Source organism: Schistocerca gregaria, chromosome 5 (genome assembly GCF_023897955.1).
Source record: "Schistocerca gregaria isolate iqSchGreg1 chromosome 5, iqSchGreg1.2, whole genome shotgun sequence".
NCBI lineage: Eukaryota > Metazoa > Arthropoda > Insecta > Orthoptera > Acrididae > Schistocerca > Schistocerca gregaria.
The window spans coordinates 424,609,068-424,634,897 of NC_064924.1; the positions used below are offsets into that span (position 1 = coordinate 424,609,068).

General features: G+C 43.4%; 1 protein-coding gene across 1 annotated transcript in view; it reads right to left on the reverse strand.

Annotated features, from left to right (window-relative positions):
* The window catches only part of LOC126273369 (BRD4-interacting chromatin-remodeling complex-associated protein-like), a 424,917-nt gene extending 400,826 nt beyond the window's left edge, over nt 1–24,091 (reverse strand). Inside the window, exon 1 of the mRNA XM_049976919.1 lies at nt 23,956–24,091. The gene's annotated coding sequence lies outside the window, so the exon portion shown is untranslated. The remainder of the gene's footprint in view (nt 1–23,955) is intronic.
* Between the last annotated feature and the right edge of the window lie 1,739 nt (nt 24,092–25,830).

Genomic DNA, 25,830 nt, shown 5'->3' on the forward strand with positions numbered 1-25,830 from the left:
AGTAGGAATTTGCTTGAATACAGCCAGAGGAGCCGTTGTAATCAGAAGACAACTGCCGAACTTCCTTACTTTGACAAAAGTTTAAATGTTTATTTCAAAAGATTCTAATAATTTCCAGTTATTTCGTCCGTACCAGAGTGCGCTATCCGAGTACGTTGACAAGTAGCCATTTGAAAAGTAATTTCAAGTTTATTGGAAGAAATATATTACGTGAACAATAAGAACCTAGGGTTGGCGTCTACATATATCCTCGACCCCCGACTTATGAAATAAACGAGCTCATGTTTGCCACTTATAACGTGTAATGTGATATGATGATACGTCCAACGTAATGTTACGTACAAAGAGAATGATAAACTTCCAGCAATATGAGTTTATTCTTTGAAAATAAGAACTGAGATAACGTAAAGTGCATATTGGTTTACCACCACCAGATTAAATATTTTTGTATTTTTACGCTTCATAGAAGCCACTACGACAGAGAAAGACCCCAGACATTCACTCGTTATAACAGCCAGCAGAGAAGATAGGTGTGAGAAAAAGGTGACATGTAACAAAGAATTTGAGAACTATGGCTAAATGAAAGGAAAGTCACCGGGAAATGGCAACCATGTGTGATTCCGCTAAGAGGCCGAGACCGTATCAGAAACTTCCCCACAAAAAGATGACAATTAAGTTCGCATTTAAATTTGAAGAAAAAGAAAGGAAAATTTTTAACCCACACTTTACGATGAAGTCATTAGAGACGGAGTACAAGCTCGGAATGAGGAAGGAAATCAAACATGAGCTTATCAAACAGATCATTATGGCATTTGCCTTCACCTACTTAGGGAAAAGCACAGAAAGTCTAAATCTTTATAGCTATAGGGGAAAGTAAGCCCGGTCCAGTAGAGTGCGAGTTCAGTGACTTAACTACTTCATCATCTCGTTCGGTAAATAGATGAGGCAGAATGAAAAGAGAGCATAAGTGCCTGATGTATACAGTCAAACAGTCACAACTAGGGTCTGGTTTGAGAACGCTGCACCTGAAGCCAGCAAAAAAAAAAAAAAAAGTTTGGTCGTCCTTACGATCGAAGAGCGGAAACGCCGTGTGGGTTTAACACTCGACGAGTTCAAATGGGCGCCTTATGAGAGGCAAGCTGCAGTACTGATACGCTTACCGGGCAGCGTACGTAGAGCGGCGTCTAAATCTACGTGCCGATTCTCGCTTTCCACAGTTAGTGCTCGGAGCGAAAAAAGTGCGAATGTTCTCTTATGCGTACCATAGTAGTTTGACTGCCTCATAAAAGGGGAATGTGGTCATTGTACAAATCCAGTAGCGCGAAGAGTCATTGGGATGTACAGGGTGGTGCACACAATGGTCAAACATTTGTTTTGGCATAAATTTTTTATGTTATCGGTTGTGTGTGTTTTGTTGTCAGAAGTTGGAATATCACATGGAGATTACTTCATTTTTTGCGAGTGCACTGTTTGTTAATTGTTCCAAGGTGAATGACAAAGGAAGAATGGCTATTGAACAGCGCGTTAATACTGTTATTTTTTTCATGAACTGAGAAGCGCAGGCTTTCACACAGACGGATTCGGGCATATTTTAAAACTCGATGGCCGCCCTCATTTAAAAACAAAATGTGTAGACTTCATGAAACGTTTAGTGGTGATGGTTCAGTGCTTGAGACAAAGCGCGAACGGCCTGCCAATGTTCGTCCTCCACAGATTGGCGAAGCTTCTCAGAGCAGCTTTACTGAGAACCCCAGGCAAATCAACAAGGAGAACAGCAGCACAGCTTGGGATTTCTAGACAATCTGTACAGCGAATTTTTAAGAAATGATTTGCAATTGTATCCGTACAAAATAAAAATGTCGCCTGAATTAATGACGGACAAAAATATCGAGGAATGACATTCGTTGAATGGGCTGTGAATCAAGGCGTATTATTGAGTAGTGTTTGGTTTTCAGATGAGGCATATTTTAACCTTGATGTATTTGTTAGTAAGCAAAATGTTCGCTCTTGGGCTTCCGAGAATTCAGAAGTTCTTCGTGAAAAGAAGAACGTTACGCTATCTCAAGTAATGGGTAACAGAGCCATTCTATTTTTTTTAACATAGTGAGCGCGATCTCAATATGCTGCGTAATAGGTTTGTTCCTCGGGTTATTGCAAAAGGGTTTCAGTTACAAAACCACTATGCGGGATGTAGCTCAACCACACAGATAATGTTGTCTTTGACTTCCTGCATTAAACTTCTAATGCAAATGTCTTATCACAGAGATTTCCTAACAGTTTTGGGTGTGGAAAAAAAACTGGCCCCAGAACAGTCCTGATTTTAATACATGTGATTTTCTTCTATGAGAAATAAATGACTTTCGCTAAACATCCTGGTCCAGTGACGGAACTGCCATTGCTGATAAATGAGGCGTGAAATGAGATAACTGTGGATATGTATCGGCGAGTAATTCAGAACATAAGAGTTCGTGTGGAAGAAGTTGCCTGACGTAATGGTGGTCATATTAAACGAGTAAAAAGCAGAATATAATCTTCAGGTGTATTGTTAACACTGTAAGTAGGCTGTTTAGGTTTTTTTATTGGTAACGTCACATAGCTCTCTGTATGAAAAATCACTGACTGTGCTGTGTGCACTCAGTGGCTGGTTGACATTGTTGTAATACTCGCCATTGTAGCGTTGGGCAGTTGGCTGTTAGCGGCGCATAGCGTTGCGCAGTTGGAGGTGAGCCGCCAGCAGTGGTGGATGTGGGGAGAGAGATGGCGGAGATTTGAAATTTGTAAGACTGGATGTCATGAACTGCTATATATATTATGACTATTAAGGTAAATACATTGTTTGCTCTCTATTAAAATCTTTCATTTGCTAACTATGCTTATCAGTAGTTAGTGCCTTCCATAGTTTGAATCTTTTATTTAGCTGGCAGTAGTGGCGCTCGCTGTATTGCAGTATCTTGAGTAACGAAGGTTTTTGTGAGGTAAGTGATTTGTGAAAAGTATAGGTTAATGTTAGTCAGGGCCATTCTTTTGTAGGGATTATTGAAAGTCAGACTGCTTTGCGCTAAAAATATTGTGTTAGTTTAAGCACAATCATGTATAATTGTTCTTTGGGGACCTTTCATAACACGTTGTATGTTACATTTATTTATTTCGGCTGAATTAACACCCTTTTCACAAAAGGAAATTTTGAATTATTTCTTGCAACATCCAGTAGTATCTCATCTTTAATTGTGGTTTTATATGAACTTAAAGCCGTTACCAGAACTCATCAAACGAATGTTAGGCGCAGTCAGAACAGCGTTATCACACTCTTTTTGTTCACTCTAAGTTAATATAGGCTGTCCAGGTTGTGGCTTGTAGCATATGATTCGATTTATTTGTCAAGACACTGATTAGTTATAAACCGAATAAGAGTTAAAAGCACGAGCCCAAATAGTTAAGGGTTGCGAACCACAAGGATCATTGTATATTCGGGCAGTTGAGACGGCTATTTCATTTGTTCGCGAAACACAATCTGATGTAAATTTCCACAGTTGTGTCCCGTGAACTGGCTTAATTTCTCTGTAGTCCACGGATCTCTGGCATACAGTACGTGCAGCTGTCTGCCTTACAGTGGTCAACGTAGTTACGTCTCTGACTGGGGTTGTTTTAGTTTCTACGAGAATTAACTGAATGTTTCTTTTTCATATAGCGTTCATGTAAATGGTTGAGTTCAGAATGTAAATATATAAGTGATGTGTGTATTACTATGCTCTGTGTATTAGGCAAATAAATTATCAACAATACTGATTAAATGTTGGTACATAGTCTCACAAGCACACATACCAAATAATGCTGATGCACTTCTCATTAACGAACATGTAATTCTAATGCAGCTGATGACGACAGCATGCTACCGCAACTCATTTTACTAAAAAATATTAATAAAACGTGACTGAAGCAGCAAACATTATTTAATACAAGGTGTGGTTTTGGTACCAGGAAAAATAGAGCAGATGAACGAGATGTGCAAACGTCAGAGCAGCCACTCATGTCCACCTCGAGTGACGAGGACTGATTCAGGTGTATCGTTGCAAGGGTTAAACATTTACATGACTTAGAGGCAGCTGTTAAGTGGCTCCTAGATCAGCCTCTCGTAGGCTGTATAAAACAAACCAACACCGTCCTAACAAGTCTTGAAGACCCAATGATACCGACTAGTAGTCCTGTCATCCTCAGGCCCTAGGCGTCACCGGATGCGCATACAAAGGGGCATCTAGTCAGCACACCGTTCTCCCGGGCATTTTCAGTTTTCGTGATTGGTGATGCTACTTCTTGGTCAGGTATCTCCTCAATTGGCCTCACAACGAGCTTCTATTTACATATTTTTTCCACACCAGTTTCTACAGATTTGTGTACCGATAAAAAAAATGCCTAGGCAACGATTGTGAAAAGGTGAAAATGTGACGCGTATCAGTGTGTTAGTAGCTTTGTGTATCTCTCTGAATTCCTGGATAACCATTATCTACCTTACCTTCTGATAATACTCGTATATTTGGCTTACTAAATGCGCCGATAACCACGGCACTTAGTACGTCATCGAAGGAATCGTCAAACGTGGAGAACCTGTACAGGTAAGACAATTTCTTGGCTCTAATGACGCTAACACATATCCACTACAGATGCAACCACAAGTGAAACTGTACTGAATGATTTATAATAATACAAGGAAAAAAATCAGTATTTAATTTATGGTATTCAGAGCTGACCGCTAATTCAGTCTGAGGAGGAACATTAAAGAAACAGTTTCCGCATCCTGAAAATGTGGTTTATAGACACTGCAGGAAACTCTTAAATCCAAATGGCTTAAAGAAGTACTAACCATTTTTTTTGAGTCATCTGTCTTTTGACTGGTTTGATGCTGCCCGCCACGAATCTCTCTTCTGTGGCAACCTCTTCACCTCAAAGTAGCACTGGCCACTTACTTCCTCAATTCCAATTGCCTTCCTCTACAGTTTTTGTCCTCTACAGCACAATAACGTGCCTTCCAGAGGGTTCAGTGAAACACCTTCAAGCTGCCCCTGTACCGTTCCATTCTCGAATGGCATGCAGGAAAAACGAGCACAAATCTTTCTGTATGAGCCCTGATTTCTCTGACTTTGTTGTGATGATCATTTCAACTTATGTAGGTGGTTTTCACATTCGGAGAAGAAAACTGGTGATTGAATGGGATTGGTGGGATGAATGATGATGATGAAGGCGACACCACAAGACCCAGTTATCTCGAGGCAGGGAAAATCCCTGCCCCGCCGGGAATCGAACCCGGGACCCCGAGCGCGGGAAGTGAGAACGCTAGTACAAGACCACGAACTACGGATCATCACTTTCTTACACCCTTTTTAATACGGACTCTTCGTTCTTGGTCGTCCACATTTATTAGTTCTTTTTGGCTCTTGCACATATTGTGTACTACCCTTCTCTCCCTATTGTTTACCCCTATTTTTCTCAGAATTACGAACATCTTGCAGCATTTTACGTTGTCGAATGCTTTTTCCAGGTCGACAAATTCTATGAATGTGTGTCTTCCATTACCAACCGCACCTTCAGAACAGCCTCTCTGGTGCCTCTACCTTCCCTAAAGCCAAACTGATGTTCATCTAACACCGCCTAAGTTTTCTTCTCCTTTCTTCTGTATATTATTCTTGTCAGTAACTTGGATGCATGAACCATTAAGCTGATTGTGCGGTAATTCTCGCACTTTTCAGCACTTCCAGTCTTCGGAATTGTGCGGATATCTTTTCGAAAGTGAGTTGGCATATTGCCAGACTCATACATTCTACGCACCACAGCGTGTAATCGTTTTATTGCCAGGTGGAATGTATCCCTCCTACCTTATTTGATCTTAAGTCCTTCAAAGCTCTCTTAAATTCCGCTCTTTTTAGAAATGTCGATTCCTCTTCAACTTTACTGCCTACTCAGCTACTCCTTATTGCTGTATCTATAGCCTTAGAGAACTTCAAGCGCATCTCGTCATTCCTTAGTACTTCCTTATCCCACTTCTTTTGGTATTGATTCTTCCTGACTAGTCTTTTAAACGTCAGCCTACTCTTCATCACCACTACATTATGACCTGAGTCTATATCTGCACCTGGATACGCCTTACAATCCAGTATTTGATTTCGGAATCTCTGCCTGACCAAGATGTAATCTAACTGAAATCTCCCAATATCACCCGGTCTTTTCCAAGTATACCTTCCCCTTCTGTGATTTTCCAACAGAGTATTCGCTATTGCTAGCTGAAATAAGTCTTTCTCCTCTCTCATTCCTTGTCCCAAGCCCATATTCTCCTGTAACCTTTTCTTCTACTCATTCCCCTACAACTGCAAACCAGTTCCCCATGACTATTAGATTTTCATCTCCGTTTGGGTACTCTATTACTCTTTCAGCATCCTCGTATACTTTCTCCATGTCTTCAGCTTGCGACGACGGCTTGCATACCTGAACTATCGTTGTCGGTGTTGGTATGCTGTCGATTCTGATAAGAACAATCATATCAGTGAACCGTTCACAGTAACACATTACTTGTCCTCTCTTCCTATTCATAACGAATCCTACTCCCTTTATACCATTTTTTGTTGCTGTTAGTATTACCATCCTTGTCTTCTTTGCATTTCACATTACTGTCTCCTTCCAAATCTAGACTGAGCCTTTGCATTTCCCTTTTTGAGATTTTCTACCTTCCCTAGTACGCTCAAGCTTCTCGCATTCCACTCCCCGACTCGTAGAGCTCTATCCTTTCGTTGGTTAGTTCATTTATTTCTCATGCTCACTACCCCCTTGGCAGTCCTCTTCAGGAGATCCTAATGAGGGACTATTTCGGAATCTTTTGCCAGTTGAGAGATCGTCATGAGATTTTTTCAATTACAGGCAACATGCCCTGTGACCATTATACCACTGGAATGTAAGCTCACTGTCACCAGCTCGTGTAGCTTTGCATACAGTTCATTAGCTAACGAGATGGGAAGGTAAACCAGCCACAGATCGACCAGAGCGAGTGCTACTGAACCACGATCTGGTGTTCTGGTCAGCCCGAGTAGGGTTTTAGACTGTTTCCCCTCTCGTTTGGGCGAATGGTCACGTCCCTGCTTCAGAAAAGACTTAAACAGTTAAAAACGATGATACGCAGAAAATGTTTACTCGATTCACAGAGATAAGGAGCACAAGATTTCGATCACTTCGTTTACATGGTGACTGTGGTGACAGACAAGGCATCCGATCACAAACTTAAAATTAAATTAATCTTCCGTACTCTGTTGACAGATCAGCCACGTATCACCACTTGTCCTGCTATACAGAGCAGGCAAGCTGTGATGAGGCCTCGATATGCAGGAGCCTGTTAGGTACTCGTGGTTTCACAGTCCTTCAACCACTTACCACAGATGCTGACGATAGTAGCACACGAACTGCCGACTAACTTCGTCCTTTCTGAGTTGTTCGTTCTCAGGCGTCTGCCCTTGTGAGAGCGTCTTACGTCATTGGCCATCCCCGTTTTTAGGGGGACATATAGTCGCTAGAATGATCCCCCGTTCAACTCTGTTCCGCTTTCATACTTCCCTTACCAAGTCGCGTGCCCGCAATGCCAATGGAACCCATTCATCGTGAGGTAGGCAGCTGTCGTAATGGTTTGGTTCGTCGGTGTAAGTGAACTGCTCTTTTAAGAAGTCTCTGAATATGGAACAGATGGCAAATATTCAGCGGACCTGGATGTATAGGTGAAGTGGGAGCCCCATTACGTGTCATATTAAATGCAGCCAAAGAGACTGACAGACGCAAAATTGCGCACTTCGTTTTCACAAGACGCAATGAAATGCACTTACCTCCCTCGCCTTCTAGGGCCCTCCTACCACATCCACAACGCATGTGTCCAGCTCGCGCTTGCGAATACTTGTGCAAAGCAGAAACCATTTCCACGACGACGTAATAGAAGAGCTCATTCCTTATGGCAGTTGTGAATCACCGTCCATTGAAAATATGAGGATGGGGTACTAAGTTACAGCACGGTACGGCTCTCAGAAGAAGAGCTGCCTCGGCCGTTAGTACAGAAACGCGGTTTCACCGCGTTTAAGCGCACAGGCGTTCAGCGTGCAGTTGTACGCGACGAGCTGAAAAGCCCGCCCGTCCTTTGACAAGTTTTATTGTTCTGCGCCGGCGAGGGAATACAACATTACAGCGGCGTTAGGCGAGGCTTTAGGCGGAAACAGCTGCTCGGCCGGCGTCGTTGGCTGGGATGTAATTTCTCGGCGGATAGTGAGGAAGACGTCGTGCGCGCGCCGCGCTGTCGGGAGAAAGTTGCGTTGCGCTGTGCCCACTCGCTCATCGGCTAGTATTACGGTGCAGTAGGCCGGCAATAAAAGGAAACCAGACCCGCGGGCGAGCGCCTGCGTTAGCTAATCCTGTCCCGCAGTGCGTGTCACTACACTAACTTACAGGTGAAAAACACTCTCGCACTCGCCCGTTTATTTCGAGAATAAATGACTTTTTTACACAGCTGCAAGACCATTAAGGCCCGAATAAATTACAAGGTAATGTGGGACTGCAGTTTTTCCTTTGGGACACCTCGTACTTAGGGGAGGTGACGGGAGGGGTGAGAGGAGGGGAGGGAATGTTGCTGTAGCTTTTTCGGACCGCGGATTCCCGGAACTGCTTACGGGACACGGCTAAGCGCCCTCCACTTACAAACGACAGGTAATTATCCTAGGGTACCGGAAACTCATTACCTGCACGTTGCTTCCACACAACAGAGGTGGACCACGTAAAGGAAGGCGCCAAAGTTGTATTTCTGACTCGGGGTAATTTAGCGACCGCGTCTCTACCAGTGTCATTATTTTCGCAGTAGCGAATGCCATTTTTGGAATCGACGAGAGAAAATGGCAAACGGGTTTATTTATAAAATAACTTTTACTGCTCCCAGTTACAGCGTTTTACGGCGTTTTCCGGGAAATTAGACCGTTTTTTCGTGTATTACTGTACGAGTCCGGTTTTTCGTGTATTGTGGTATTTATGTGTGATTTTTTTCGATATATGATGGGCTGACTTATTCTGTCGCCTTTACTTTAATATACACTACTGGCCATTAAAATTGATACACCACGGAGATGATGTGCTACAGACGCGAAATTTAACCTACAGGAAGAAGATGCTGTGATACGCAAATGATTAGCTTTTCAGAGCATTCACACAAGGTTGGCGCCGGTGGCGACACCTACAACGTGCTGACATGAGGCAAGTTTCCAAGCGATTTCTCATACACAAACAGCAGTTGACCGGCGTTGCCTGGTGAAATGTTGTTGTGACGCCTCGTGTAAGGAGGAGAAATGCGTACCATCAAGTTTCCGACTTTGGTAAAGGTCGGATTGTAGCCTCTCACGATTGCGGTTTGTCGTATCGCGACATTGGTTGTTAGCAGAATATGGAATCGGTGGGTTCAGGAGGGTAATACGGAACGCCGTACCGGATCCCAATGGCCTCGTACCTCTAGCAGTCGAGATCACAGACATCTTATCCGCATGGCTGTAACGGATCGAGCAGCCACGTCTCGATCCCTGAGTCAACAAAAGGGGACGTTTGTAAGACAACAACCATCTGCACGAACAGTTCAACGTCGTTTGCAGCAGCATGGGCTATTAGCTCGGTGACCATGGCTGCGGTCACCCTTAACGCTGCACCAAAGACAGGAGCGCATGCGATGGTGTACTCAACGACGAACCTGGGTGCACGAATGGCAAAAAGTCATTTTTTCGGATGGACCCAGGTTCTGATTACAGCATCATGATGGTCGCATCCGTGTTTGGCGACATCGCAGTGAACGTACATTGGAAGCGTGTATTCGTCATCGCCATACTGGCGTATCACCCGGCGTGATGGTATGGGGTGCCACGTCTCGGTCATCTCTTGTTCACATTGACAGAACTTTGAACAGTGGATGTTACATTTCAGATGTGTTACGACCCGTGGCTCTACCCCTCATTTCAGCCCTGCGAGACCCTACATTTCAGCAGGATAATGCACAACCGCATGTTGCAGGTCCTGTACGGGCCTTTCTGGGTACAGAAAATGTTCGACTGCTGCCCTGGCCAGCACATTCTCCACATCTCTCACCAATTGTAAACGTCTGGTCAATGGTGGCCGAGCAACTGGCTCGTCACACTACACCAGTCACTACCTTTGATGAACTGTGGTATCGTGTTGAAGATGCATTGGCAGCTGTACATGTACACACCATCCAAGCTCTGTTTGACTCAATGCCCAGGCGTATCAAGGCCGTTATTACGGCCAGAGTTGGTTGTTGTGGGTACTAATTTCTCAGGATCTATGCACCCAAATTGCGTGAAATTGTAATCACATGTCAGTTCTAGTATAATATATTTGTACAATGAATACCCGTTATCATCTGCATTTCTTCTTTTAATGGCCAGTAGTGTACATGGTGTCTCTCCTAAGAGTCGCCAGGAGCACCTTCTCTGCTGTTTCGGCAGATATCTGCAACTTAGTTTTGCATTGTGTAGCTGGAGTCAGCGCAGAAGAAAGTTCTTATTACATCTTACATGCGACGCCTAGTGCCGAAGGAAAGTGTTTATTTGCTTACAGTTACAAGCAAAATGATTTTTAAAGCGGAATGTTACGTTACCATTCGATATAGCGGTCCCAAATTAGTGTAGTGCGATATATTCATTTTATTGATATGTGTTAACAGAAAGAATAGCCAGTACTCGAGAAGCGTGAGCACTATCGTGGCCCACGCTGACTGCTATTGTCATGCAGCAGGGCTACAGCGTCGCTGCTGGACTGTTATTTATTCTTCGTATTTTGCTGTCTCTGGTAATACATATCGATAAAACGTATATTGGATAAGACTAATTTGGAAGCACTCTATCCAATGGGCACGTATAATTCTGATTCAAAAATAATTTTATTTGTAATGGGAAAGAATCCGACGCTTTGTGTTGCCACTGGGCGTCGCAGAAATGATGTGACGATCAGTAACTGTTTGAGGTGACTCCAGCTGCATAATGCAATAATGAAATTGAAAATATCTGCCGTAAGACTAGAGAAAATGCGCCTGACGGCACTTGGGAGAGACGTCCGATATAAACAGCTGCAGTTTTGTAATTTACGATGGATCTTTATACTCTATCCGGACATCTATTAGTGAATATTATTTTGGGTGTGTTCACCCTTTGCCTTTGTGACGATTTCAACTCTGCCGGGAACACTTCCAATGTCTTGTGGAGGAGTGGTAGTAGATTCATACTCAAGAGCCGCTGTTGAACGTTGCGGTATGGATCGAAGTCGAAGTTCTGACTCATCCAATAGGTGTTCCATTGGGTTCATGTCGGGCTCTGGGCAGGCCAGGCCATTTCAAGAATGTTACTATCCACATAACATTGCTTAACAAATACTACATTATAAGAGACTGCACTGTCATAATGATTCAACCACTATCCTCAAGCAGTTTTCGGTTCACAGTTCTTAAACCTTCCGCAGTTCGCGGTTTTGTATGCGCAATAATGGGACCTCACACTTGCCCCATACCTTAACACCACCTCTTCCGTACTTCACTGTTGACACTGCACATAATGGCAGATAAAGGTCTACAGGCATTCGCCAAACCCAAGACCATCTATTGGACTGACGGGGTACAACGTGATTCATCACGCCAAATCATTCGTTTTCAGTCGTCCAATTTCCAGTGACGACGCTATTTACACCACTTGAAGCGTCGCCTAGCACTGACTGAAGAAATGTCAGGAGCTGCTTGACCACTGATCATTCTTTCTAAATCCCCATCCACGCTGGGTTACTTGGACTATTGGTAGCACCTTGGATCTCGCAAGTGATTCCCCAGCTGATTCGATGTGACTGCAATGCTCGGCGGTCCCTGTCGGTTCAAAAATGATTCAGATGGCTCTAGGGGCTATGGAACTTAACATCTGAGGTCAGCAGTCCCTACACTTAGAACTACTTAAACCAACTAACCTAAGGACCTTACACACATCCATGTCAGAGGCAGGATTCGAACCTACGACCGTGGCAGCAGCGCTGTTCCATATTGAAGCGCCTACAACTGCTCGGCCACAGCGGCCGGCTCCCTGTCCGTCAGTAGATGAGATCTGCCTGGTTTGTTTTAGCTGTTGTTGCTCCTTAGCGTTTCTACTTCACAGTCACATCACCAACAGTCAACTTGGACAGCTTTAGGGAGATTTTGATGGATTCGTTACTCAGGTGTACTGAATGACTATTCCAGTTCGCAGTCTTTGAGATCCCCCGATCGACTGCTTCTCTACTGGCAACATAATGCTCTCCGTCTCCTTTTGTACTGGCGAGTTCACCTCTTGTGATATCTAGTTGTCAACTCCGCATTACATAGGGGTATCCGCTAACTTTTGATCACGAAGTGTATATAGTTCAAATCAATTTTGAAAAATTTTACTTATGGTCTCTTGAAGGCCACTGACGAAGGAACTCAACATATTATACATCTCTCACATAATTTACCGTGCACAATAATTATTAGAAACAGCAAACGCACAAGAAAAGACTGTCACGAAGATATTTCTTAAACATAATTGACAGAGGTTATACTAGTATTAGGTTGCATTGGCCGGAAAATACACTTGATAATGAAAACTATTTCCCGAAACACATCATGCAAGAAATAAATCGTGATTAGCAGCAGCAATAGTTATTTTCTAAACAACAAGGACGTTTTTACAGGTGTAGAATATCACCAACTATTTATAATGGATGGAAAACAAGAAGAAAGCATTATCAATAAGTAAAATACACAGTGAATCGCTTGCGCAAGTTTATTATAATAATCTTGACCAGGTTTCAGTACCACTGACAGTATCTTCTTTGGAGGTAATTTCACCTATAATGACTCAATCATGTTATGAAATAAACATCTAAAATATGTACAATATATCTGTGTTTTATTTAACATCTGTGTTATATTTAACATTTGTGACCAGATTTTGAAAGCCAACCTCCTTAAATGAATTGCTACTGGAATAATGCTCCTGAGTTTAACTAATTTCTTTTCATACCTTTCATAAATTACGTCTTTACACTTACTTAACAATTCATGTACTAAGTCCCATACCATATCTACTTGAAAATTAAAAGGCAGGTAAAATACTGCCGTTAGTTCTAAATACGAGCAATTTCTCTCCTCAATCAAAGTGTCTTTCTTTTTATGTAATGTACGAGTCTATCGGAAATAATTTTTTTAACCGAACTTCCAAATTTCCTTGTTTCTTTCATACACTGCTTGACATTCAGCAAGGATTTTCGCAGTTTCATAGCAATCTCAGTTCTTCCCATCGTTTATTAAAATTGATATCCTTACCTGTTTTAAGTATTTTCTTCTGACGTCTTTATATTTAGTAACAGCCGTGGACATTTCGGCAAGTAGAAATCTCACTGAAAAAATTGCGGTGCTTTCCATTCACAGCTTTGGCGCTTTGTAAGAGTCTCGAACTGAAAACACCTTGTTTCATCACCTGTTACCATGGAAGGCATGAAGCCTCCTGAGTCCCCAGTGGCCGACCTTTTCGTGTGTGTAATAAAATGGGAAACATGCAGCCGCCCTTTCGATGTTATTTATTATATAGCTGTCAGTTTCGGTGTTTCAATACAGCACCTTCAGGCCTGAATGCATAAACAATAACGAGATTATCATCAACTGACCAACCATGCAAATACAACAGACAGATTAAAAACAGATTAGGAGTCAAGGTCAATTCTAGACAAGTGAATTTGCAGTAATCATTTAATAAAACGAACAGATGCGTTCTCAAGTACCTAACATAGAATTGTATGTAGCATATCATAACGAACTTCTACTCTAGCATATGGGAAACCAGGACAACATATGCAGAACATACGAAAAATTCCCACAAGAACCTATTCAATATGGACAACATTCATGTGTAATGATTTCATGTATCACGTCCTGCCATAAATCAAAGAGGAACAACTATCTAACTCATGTAAATGTTAGAAACTAATAATGTACGTACACAAACATGTGTTCCACACATCAATCTTCTTGATCATCAGTAGTGAGCGGTGCACGAAGCGACATTTTTTGCCCAAATTAAATGCGATGCTCAGTTGTTTTAGAAATTCCAGTTAGTTCGGTAGATGCGCATCGACCACTTCCAGAATTTCAGCCACTTTTTGAACATTTCCTTCGACTCGAACTATCAATAATGTTCCTGGAGGTACATCATCTTCGACGGTCTCTCTATTACCACAAAACTTTGCCTACCGTTTAAAAACGTCTTCACCACTCACTGCTTGACTATCCTTAACATACTGTATCATTTCGGAAGTGTCTGTGGCACTTTTACGCTATTTAAAACAAAACAGCGAGCGTTGCTTTATTGCTTCTTTCACGACCGAAGTTCAAAATATAATATTAAAGTTTCGGTTATTAAGAGCAATGTGCTCCAGCACTGTTAAATTGAAAACGGAAGGTAGTCGAAATATCACGTTAGTTATTTCATGCATCCGTTCACAGAGTGCATTGGTAGTTACGGAATATAAATTCAGTCTCGTTTTGAGTGTGGCTGCCTGATGATAATAAAATTACACGAACTCTGCGTATTGCCATTTGCCGAACCACTATAAACATAGACGAAATAACAAGAGTGTTGCGTTGCGCAACTCGTTTTGTATACATAACATAAAGCACAAGAAATTTGCACAATTGTCAGTGTGAATAGACTTCCACTAGTAGCAGCTTTCTCAGTCAGTATACCTTGGCCAAGCGATCGGCAATGGGTGCTATTATGTAACTCGTTCCACATCTCTGAAGGCTCTGCTGGATGATGGATTTTCGGCACATGTTGCCTGGGTGAATGAGTACAGCATACTACATTTAGAGCTTCAAATTATGAGCCAAGCATTCAACAGTTATTGTTAATCAGTGAGTGACCATTACAAAATGGATTACAGGAGGATGTCACAAAAAAAAGTAAAGCAACTACTTCACATAGTCTGATGTCAGTCTAGCTTCGTACACTTAAAAACTACCGCCGGTTATGTAAGTCAACAGAGTTGCAGTTCTCTGTGACAGGTAGGACGGTCACCAGTGTACAATAGTGTTGCTAGATTTTGCTGTTGTTACCAGACCAGGTAGGGGACATAAGGGGGCAAGAAAGAGTCAGATTTTGGGTAAGCACTGTGAAGGATATGGAGATGCGTTATCAGCAACTGACGGAGTTGGAAAGGAGCCTCATTGTAGGTCTCCGTTCGGTCGATTGGTCGAATCGCGCAATACCCTGATTTATGGGGCGTTCGGACCTGCATGGTAACGTGAGCACAGACATACTCATCAAACTCCCAGTAGTCGACGCCCAACAAAAAGGTAGGATCAGTGTTGTACCAAGCAAGCACATCATAAACCCCTTCGCATTTGCGCCAGCTATCGAAGAACAAGTAATAAACCATCTGAAAAATTCTGCGGCATCCTCCACCTTTGGTCAGAGGGTAGTAACAGCCAAATTAAGGAATAACTGTTTTCACTGTTCCAGCGACCAAGCACATCATAAACCCCTTCGCATTTGCGCCTGCGATCGAAGAACAAGTAATGAATTATCTGCAACATTCGGCGGCATCCCCCACCACTGGTCGGAGGGTAGCAATAGCCAAATTAAGGAATTACCGTCCCGTGCGTAGGTTGCCGTTAACACTACAACACAAACGTCTGTGTTTGTAGTGGTGCTGTGTCGGCGCGGTATGGACTGATGATGAAAGTCGTCGCACTGAGCGGTTTCAGCAGCACCCCAGATGACCGTCGCTGGCGACCTTGGGAGAGGCCCATTCTTCCAAAGTTTTGGAGAAGCTCAGCAGTATTACGACTGACGTCACGGTGTGGCCAAGCATTGGGTGTGCCATCACGAAACGACTGGTGGTGACTGAGGGAACTATGACGTCTTAACAGTACGTCACGGACACCTGGGTCCTCGAGTGTTATCTCTCATGTGATAGCATCATCAAGCGCTTTTTCAACAGGAAAATGCAGGTGCGTATTGAACTGTCTGCATGATGTTGAGGGACGCACGTGACCAGCAAGTTTCCCAGATTTGTCCCTGATAGAACAAGTGTGGAATAGCTCGGACGTCAGTTTCGTCCCAGCGCCAGTACCATGGTTATCGAAGACAAGCTAGAACACCTGTGGGCGAGTTTGTCTCAGGAGAGGAAATGATGGCTTCATGACACCCTTCTCTACCTAGTCAGTGTAAGCATCGAGGTCAGAGGGCGAGCAGCATCATACTGATTAGTGGGATCTACTGCCAAGTTCTTTGTAAATTTGACTCGATTTTGTAATCACTGAAATAACATCATGTAACATCTCAGTTCGGGAGTTCTCGTTTCCTCCTTCCGTTTCAGGGTGTTCCACTTCTTTGTCTGGATGTGAAAAACCTGTGATTGAACGAGTTGTAATGGGGATTTCTAGTCAGTACGAGAGCCTGACACAAATGCTCAACAGTATCGTGCACAAACGGCCTCAGAAAAAGACACTGCGCTTCATGAAAATTACTGCTAAATTTCCGGGAGAGAACATTTCAAGTCGAATTCAAGAAACTTATTACTTTCGACCTTACTAGACTGGGAACTGTTACAAGAGATGGCTGAACCAATCTATAATAGTCGGATGGGTGCACGGGGAAGCCGTGCGGTCTTAGGCGTCTTGTCACCGTTCGCGCGGCGCCCTCCGTCGGAGGTTCGAGGCCTCCCTCGGGCATGGGTGTGTGTGTTGTCCTAAGCGTAAGTTAGTTTAAGTTAGGTTAAGTTGTGCATAAGCCTAGGGACCAATGACCTCACCAGTTTGGTCCCATAGTCCTTACCACAAATTTCCATGAAGTGTCGTATGAGCTGGCACTGCTCACCCTTCGAGGGCGAGGGATGCCGAATGCAACATGTAGGCAGTATTGGAGGTTGTGATACGTCAGCGTTGTTCAAATTATTGACATATTCATTTTAGCACTTACTAGCCTGAAATCATCTAGTAAATGCCAAGTAGAATAATATATTTCAATTTCGTCGATTCAAGGAATTACGGAGAAAGCTCTGGGGCTGACAGTTCCCAATAAATGTATTATGCGAAATATATTTTCCGATCAAGTACGTCATTTATTCCAATGCTCAAACTGTACCGATTTCAGAATCATTGGACTTGTTGCTACACTCGTGAGCATAAAAAGCACTTGTAATCATAGTGGTATTAAGGTAACTACTACGGGCGTGAGTCGTGCTTCGGTAGCTCAGATGGTAGAGCACGTGCCCGCGAAAGGCAAAGGTTCCGAGTTCGAGTCTCGGTCGGGCACACAGTTTTAATCTGCGAGGAAGTTTCATATCAGCGCACACTCCGCTGCAGAGTGAAAATCTCATTCTGAAAACATCCCCCAGGCTGTGGCTAAGCCATGTCTCCGCATTGTCCTTTCTTTCAGGAGTGCTAGTTCTGCAAGGTTCGCAGGAGAGCTTCTGTAAAGTTTGGAAGGTAGGAGACGGATACTGGCAGAAGTAAAGCTGTGAGTACCGGGCGTGAGTCGTGCTTCGGTAGCTCAGATGGTAGAGCACTTACCCGCGAAAGGCAAAGGTCCCGAGTTCGAGTCTCGGTCGGGCACACAGTTTTAATCTGCCAGGAAGTTTCATATCAGCGCACACTCCGCTGCAGAGTGAAAATCTCATTAAGGTAACTACTAATTACTGAAACTGGTGACGATCCTGGTACATGCCACGTGTTGTTCCAAGTCACTGGATACCTTCATCTTTTCTGGTTTCTTCACAAAATTTTCGCTTGTTACTTCTGGACTTTACCGAGCTTCCAATACAGGTGCCTAAAGATGTAATTTTATGACTCCGATATTAGAACAGTTACCAAATGGGAAAAGAACCTGTCCTAATGGCAGTGGCCAATTCTTTTCTAGCTGTAGTACTACTGGATGCTCCATGCTCTTTTCCTTCAGAATATTGTAAATCGAGTCGTCTAGACGTTCACAAGGATGGATATGTAAGGAGTAACAGCAGCTTGAACTGAGAGAGGAGTGTGGATTAAATCTCGATCACGCCCTCCAAGCTCAGCTCTACGATGGTTACTGTAACGCCAGTTTTACACTTGTCAAGCAGCCGTCCAAACGGCACCGTGTTCACGCCATGCCGCTGCCGCGGTATCACATTTATCCGGCAGCTGTTGTGCACTGCACGGCACAGTAACTGTCGTCATTTTCTTCCTTCCCGTGTTTCAGCATAGTTACAGCGAAAGAAACGTGAAAAACTGGGGTTTAGTTCGTTGAAAAAGAGGAGAAATAGAATACAGTATATTCATCCAATTAATTTAAAATGCACCCTATTTGAAAAGATCCATAGCCACCCTTCCAGTGCGTTCAGTTAACTGTATGATGGCCTACATGGTTGGCTGCAGAATTCGTTACAGACACAGATGTTTCGGGCAGTGAAGCAGCTATTGAAATCAAATCCTTCGATCCTCCGACATTCCCCTCCACCATCAGTTCTTCTGAGTTGCGCAGTTGGGCGTTATCCTTATAACATATTCTCCCCGTAATTATCCCGGCCTCAACCTACGATGGCATACTATCCCCACACCTTCCAACCAACAGTTTACACCCGCTTTGTCCTATCATCTCCTTCCCATTCTTGACACACACCCTCTTCGTTTGCACCCTCCCACCCACCCATCTTTCCCCTCTTCTCTCCTTTTCCCTCCTCCCTCCCACCTCTCTGAAGCACAACCTCCTGACGCTGCACCTTTTGGGCATTCTAGTTCCTGCACACACCGCCAGACAGTGTTCCTTCCCCCCCCCCCCCCCCACGCCGTACACTACTATTATACGTTTCCTTCCCCGGTTAGAAAATCGGATGCAGATAATTACCGGCCAGTTTCACTGACATCGATTTGTTGTAGATTCATGGAACATATTTTGTGTTCAGACATAGTGACCTTTCTAGACTCTGAGAAACTCATCTGCAGAAACCAGCACGGTTTTAGGAAACAGCGATCATGCGAGACACAGCTGGCCCTCTTTGTACATGATACACAACAGGCTCTAGATACCGGCTCCCAGGATAATGCCATATTTATCGACTTCCGAAAGGCGTTCGACTCAGTTCCGCACTGTCGCTTGCTACATAAAGTGCGCGCTTACGGTACCCGATGACATATGCAGTTGGATAGAAAGTTTTGTGACAGACAGGGAGCAGTATGTCGTCCTGAACGGGGTGACTTTAACAGAAACACGCTTAACTTCAGGTGTGCCCCAGGGCCACGTATTAGGTCTTCGGCTTTTTACGATTTACATAAACAATCTGGTTGATGGTATTGACTCCGGCCTTAGACTGTTTTCCGATGACGCTGTAGTCTACAGGAAAGTAGTATTACACGTAAGTTGTGAACAAATCAATGAGGATTTGCAAAAAATAAATGCTTGGTGTAATGACTGGCAGTTATCTCTCAATATTAGTGAGTTTAGCCTACTGCGTATAACAAGGCGAAAATCCCTCTTAATGTACGAGTACAAAATAATTGCCCAGTCTTTGGAAGCGGTAACGTATCTGGGAGTGACTATTCGAAATGATTTCAAATGGAATGATGAGATTACACAAGTAACGGGTAAGGCGAACTTTAGATTGCGGTTTATTGGTAGAATCCTGAAGCAATGCAGTCCTTCAACAAAGTAAAAAGTCTTACAATACGTTAGTTCGTCCAGTCTTAGAGTATTGTTCGTCTGTATGGGACCCTTACCAATTGAGTCTGATTCAAGAGATTGAGAAGATCCAAAGAAGAGCTGCAAGATTCGTGACTGGTCCATTTAGCCATATCGAGAGCGTTACAAACCTCATAGAAAGTTTGTTGTGGGACACACTTGCAGATAGACGGCGCCCTGAACAGAAGAAGCTGCTCAGTAAATTCTGAAATCCGATATTCACCGAGGATGTAGACCACATATTATTACCACGAACTTTCAAATCGCGCAATGATCACCATTCAAAGATAAGGGAAACGAGAGCAGGTACTGAGGCGATCAGACAGCAGACAGTCGTTTTTCCCTCGAGCGATCTGCGAGTGGAACAGAGGAGGGGGGGGAGGGAGGGGGGGGGGGAATGTGACTTTGGCGCGAATTGTGCCCTCCTCCACACACCGCTTGGTGGCTAGCGGAGTATATATATAGATGTAGATGTACTTTTTGTAATAAAACAAAATTCCTATACAAATGAAATCTTCAATTTTCCTTGTGTTATAATCCTGTCCGAAATTAAGAACCATACTATCTGAAACTGTGCACTATTTTAGTACAATCTCCAAAATTCACAAGTTTCTTTGACGTCAATTATTAATTGTAACCTTTTGATTTTCGCTATAAAAGATTATATGTAACCCAAATCTATTATGTTTATGTACGTGAGTCGTTTACGGGGGCCTTCAGCTGAGTTTTAACCAATCATATTCTTCGATTTCGAAAACAGGGCACATTAAGCTACTTATTAGAGTTTTAACGTTTCATAAAATATGTAAAGATTTTGATAATCCGGATTACAAGCGATCTCACGTAATCACTATAAACGAGATTCTTGTGCACACCTGATTACGTGTGATGTGTGTGACTTCCCGACCAGCCTGCAGTGCCGCCGCCTCTGCACCGGTGTGCCGGCTCCTGGCAGCCGCTCCGCTGCTGCTGCTGTCGCGGGTCGCCGGCGGCTTGCCCTAGGTCAGTGTCGCCCGGCCACAAGCCGCCTCCGACGCTGCGATCAGTCGTGGCCGACACCTACTGGCAGGAGGAGGAGGGGGTGGGGGAACAGACTCCCAGTGGTGGGCGTGCATTACACCCAACTCCAGCCCTGCCTTCCTGTTCCATAACTGCAGCGCAGCTGGTGTTGATGACAGCTCTCCGACGTGATACGTGACAACATCCTTCCTATACGCTAATGGGACGTACACCACAAATTCTATAATTTCCATCATTTTTCCTTACCTTCTATATCGATGTGGTAATTTTACTACGACAGGGCCATTGAGAGGCTGATAATTTAAGAGAGTAATTTTCAACAAAATGATATATTAATTAGAAACATTAAAATACAACCATTTTAAAACTGTTGCATCTCGGCAGGACAAGTTGCCATCTACAGACTTACAGATATCTCTGCAACAGTCAGAATACCTCAACGAATAAAAGCACAATCAGTTTGTACAAAAATAGCAACAGTTAAATACTGTCTTTTCTTCCTTTTCTTCGATTGACAATCAATTCGTCTGCATCCATCTGCGTTGTGACGTTTCAGTATGCTAAACTGCGCAGTGCCCTAAGTTAACAGCAGTTGTCACGACTTCGAGCAATTCGTTTTCCCAATCATTCGATATACCGGGAGTAACGGCTATAGCACACGCGCACATTTGCAATTCAGCTGGAACGGCTAAAATTGCAGAAGTTGATAAATTAGCCAGAATCGTTTGGTTTTTCCAGTCTTAAGCGTACTGAAAGTTAAGAATGTTTTTCACTTGAAGAGTTTCGTTTTATTTGTAAACGATCACTTGTAGTGGTTCTCGTTTATTACCTCTTATCACATACTTTGGTCACCACCGATTTTTCCTCTCGTCATTAGCACAACCGGCAGTAAAACAGAAGAAGATAAAACAACTTGATATCAGCTTCATTACTCACTTTTTTCTATTTTTAACGAATTTACCTTCATTCGCATTTGGGATTTATATACACAATTTCTCAAAAGTATGAATAATACGTACACAGGCAGGTACAATGATGAAATCTGTTGAAATGATGTCAGTACCACAGCACTTCGACAGCTCTTTGACAGCATGAGACCCACTAGTTTCGTGTACAGCAACTACTCTAAAGCCAATGCAAGATGTGTTCTGAGCCCAGCGAGAGCTGTTTACATGTCAAGAGTGCACTTAGCAGGACTGTACGTCTGGAATCATGGAAACGAAATGAGGTCGTTCACCTTTCGAAGCATCTGATTTCGCAAGCTCATAGATATCAAGTGTCATAACCGGAATAGGTACACATTCTCTTCCTGTCACTCTCCTTGTACTTTACTACAACTGTTCCACCGCCGGGTGTGAAGCTGCCATTATGTTACTTATGCGAAAAGATTGCCCTCAGTTTGCAATAATCCTGCCAGTTTCCTGAACTACTTGCTGTTGACAGAGAGAGTGGGTGAAATTTTTAGAGGCGCTGAAGTTGGATGAGCAACAAGATGCAGAAAGGTGTCTGTGAATTGTAAGTTGATATTGAGAGGTCCTGCAGCACAAAAAACTAATATTCATAGCGACCTACTCAAATCCTTGTACCAGTCGCCGTTGTTTCACACAGCCAGCGTTCAGTTGTGTCTCGTCATAGAACCCATATTATTTTAATCTCTCTTTACATCGTTACTGCTCTGCTAGCGAAGAGAGGCAACATTTTGGCTGCCTAAGCTCAGCATATTACATAACTATACAATCGAAGATGTGTACTACGATTCCTTAACACAATATTTGAACTCTTGTATGAGACTCATAAATTCTGAAACACTTTCTTAGAGTTTTTCACTGGCATGCATACTAAAAATCTCTTTGCAGTTCTGGAGAAATCACGATGTGAGAGGACGATTAAGGGCGATGCATAGACGGTTAACTACTACAGTACGGACTAAATGAGGGAAATATATCAGACACAGTTATCAAGTACAGCAGACGGTATTGCAGAACAGGACATCAGGCGAAACATTTAGTCTAGTCGTACATATCGTATCCTGATCTGACTTCGCTACATCACTATCCGCATATACAGGGTGACAACGGAATGACAACAGCGCAATACAATTCGGCTGAAACCAAGAGTAAATACTTTCTGATACACTGCGGTTTTTCTTCTGTCACTGAAAGAACTATGACAGCAATTAATTTTGAAGCAGAGTGTCGTTGAATCTCCTCTAGTAGCTGTAGCACTGAGCAGCAGAGCATACTCACTGCTGTAGTCTGTCATAACAGTTGATCACGCATGTCATTAATTACGCACTCAAGGAAACGAGAAGTAAGGCCATTACATCAGTGTATTGACCGCGTTTAATGAGACGAAAGTGCGGGTAATGGTGCGGTAAATCAGTCGACACTGTGGTAAAAGCAAAGCACGGAGGTTAAAAAGAAAGTAGCTCTACAGATCTAGTATTGAATGTTGTGACTCAAAGCTGTGGAGAAGTAACACGGAAAGCTGTAGAGTTGATAGAGGATGGAAAGACGCCGGGGAAAAATTATTTATTGGGTTTCCAACTAAAAATAGTAATAGTAATAATGAAAATTCTTGCCTCATGGCTTTTTAGTTGGTTACATTCCGAAATATATTCTATGGTTTCATGTATGTGGAGGCAGGGATTGTTTCAATCTTGATCCACTTCAGTCTTCCTGGGTCATAACAAAATTTTTCATACCGGTGTCTTTTTCAGTTCGACTTTCACGCGGGTTCGATCACTGTCCTTTAGATGGAGGCCAAACAAAAACAAGACTTCGGAAATGGAGTAAATGATAAAATGTAATAATTAAAACACAGGAAGAAAGTAGCTCCATAACAGTTTCTATCTATAGTCATTTTTTTCGCACATGACAGTTATCAGATTTACAAACTATCTGTCCTTAGATCTGCCCTTCCTGTTAAATAACCCATCACTTAAGGAACGAAACAGCTTCCATGTCAAAATAAGAAAATTGTTCTACTACACTGGAACAGTGATTCGCAGTTTTACTTCTTCCTGGCATCAGACATTTGTTGCAACTCAGCGGGTAACGTGAATACCTCACTTAAGTGAGGGAGAAAGTGCGTGGCACTTAAGAGAGCGTTAAGGTAAACAAAGCGGTCAGGCGGGCGAACTGAGAAGTCGCTGCGATGTACTCACCCTAAGCACCAAATGCTTTAAGCTGCGGCTGTGGCGACCCCTAGGTTGTGATCCGACGGTCGGCACTGTCAAGTCGCGTCACTTCGCGGCACGTCACACGCGGCAGCCGACGCACAGTGGCTGTGAACGACACGTCCTGCACCGGCGGCGCGGCGCGCAGATCTGCTGGGGAAAGTGGCCTGAAGCCGCGGCGCCGGCCGCTCGGCCCGAGTCGGCACATCTCGGCAGCATTCGGCCGCCGCCGTCGTCTTCAGCTCGCGAGAGCGCCGCGTGCCGCTGGAGACTTGCATTCGACGCTGGAGCGTCGCGGGTGGTGGGTCGTGGTAGTAGGAGCTTGTGCTTAGTATGGTCACGAGGAAAAGACGAAGGAGAACGTAAAACAGATATGCGTTCTAGTTCGAGACGATCAAAGTAAATCGTTTCGACAGTTTTATTTCAGTTCGAGTTCGCTCAATACAGTAAAAATTAAAAAAAAATCGTGACAACTGACTAAAATTTGTTGTCTTACGCTTCTACTCACTTGTTATGTACCTCCATCTCTTGAAATCACATTTTTCTTTCATCACTGTGTTGTTCGTTTGATCTTATTCGTTTGATTTCTCTTGGATACATCTACCTCTCTGCTGTTCTTACGTGCTCGTGCAATGACATACAACGTACGTCCACGTCTATATTCCCGCACGCAAGCTACTTTATGGTCATTCCGTTCCCCCCGCCCCAACACCTACCCCCACCCCCCCCCCACCCACCCCAGGCGCTCTTCCATTCGCGAACTGTGCGTGGGAGAAACGACTGTTGACAAACTTCCGTATCACTTCAAATTTCTCTTATTTTTTCGTTTTGGTCAATTCACGAGAGATTTGTGGGAGAATCTGATATGTTGCACAACTGTTGTTCGGATGTACGCTGTCGGAGATTCAGCAGTAACCTTACAGAAAGACTTTCTAGTAGTGACCGCCCCTGGTGTTTGTCTAGTTTATCCGTAGCGCTCTGATGCTTATTGAACGATCCCTTGAAGAAATGTGCAACACTGTGTCGTATATTCACCATTTATGCTGTTAGTTTACTTGCCTAGGGTCTCAGACTGATGAACTGTACTCAAAAACGGTTGAACAAGTATTTTTAAGCCACCTCTTCCGTGATTACATTTCCTCAAGATTCATCCAGTGAACCTCAACCTGGCATCTACTTTTCCTGCAGGTAGTTGTATGTTCAAATGGTTCAAATGCCTCTGAGCACTATGGGACTTAACTTCTGAGATCATCAGTCCCCTAGAACGTAGAACTACGTAAACCTAACTAACCTAAGGACTTCACACACATCCATGCCTCAGGAAGGATTCGAACCTGCGACCGTAGCGGTCGCGCGGTTCCAGACTGTGGTGCCTAGAACCGCACGGCCACCACGGCCGCCGTAGTTTATGTGTTCATTCAAATTCGGGTATTTAGAAACGATTATTCCTATACATTTTCCAAGATCAAAATCGAACAATAATGGATCTCTTCACTTGTTTACGCGAAATATGTTACGTTTAATCACGTTAAGGATCAAATCCACCAATTACCGTCCCTTGACAGAGCATTCTGTATATTCCTACATTCTTTTAGTGTTGCAGCTTTGCCATTCAGAAGAACGTCGTCTGCAAAGAATCACCAATCTGAACTTATATTTTAAGAAGAAAAAAACGCGCATGCAAGAATATCGGCCTTGTAAACAGTCCTGTGAGAAAGCTTGGGCCACAGTTTCGATAGCACGAAATTTTCGCGACAATTTTATTTTATTTTATTTTATTTATTATTTTTTTTTACTCGCTCTTTCCCTGTGGTGCAGCTGTCTAACGACCAGGCGCGAAGTACTGTGCGACGGTGTGGCAGC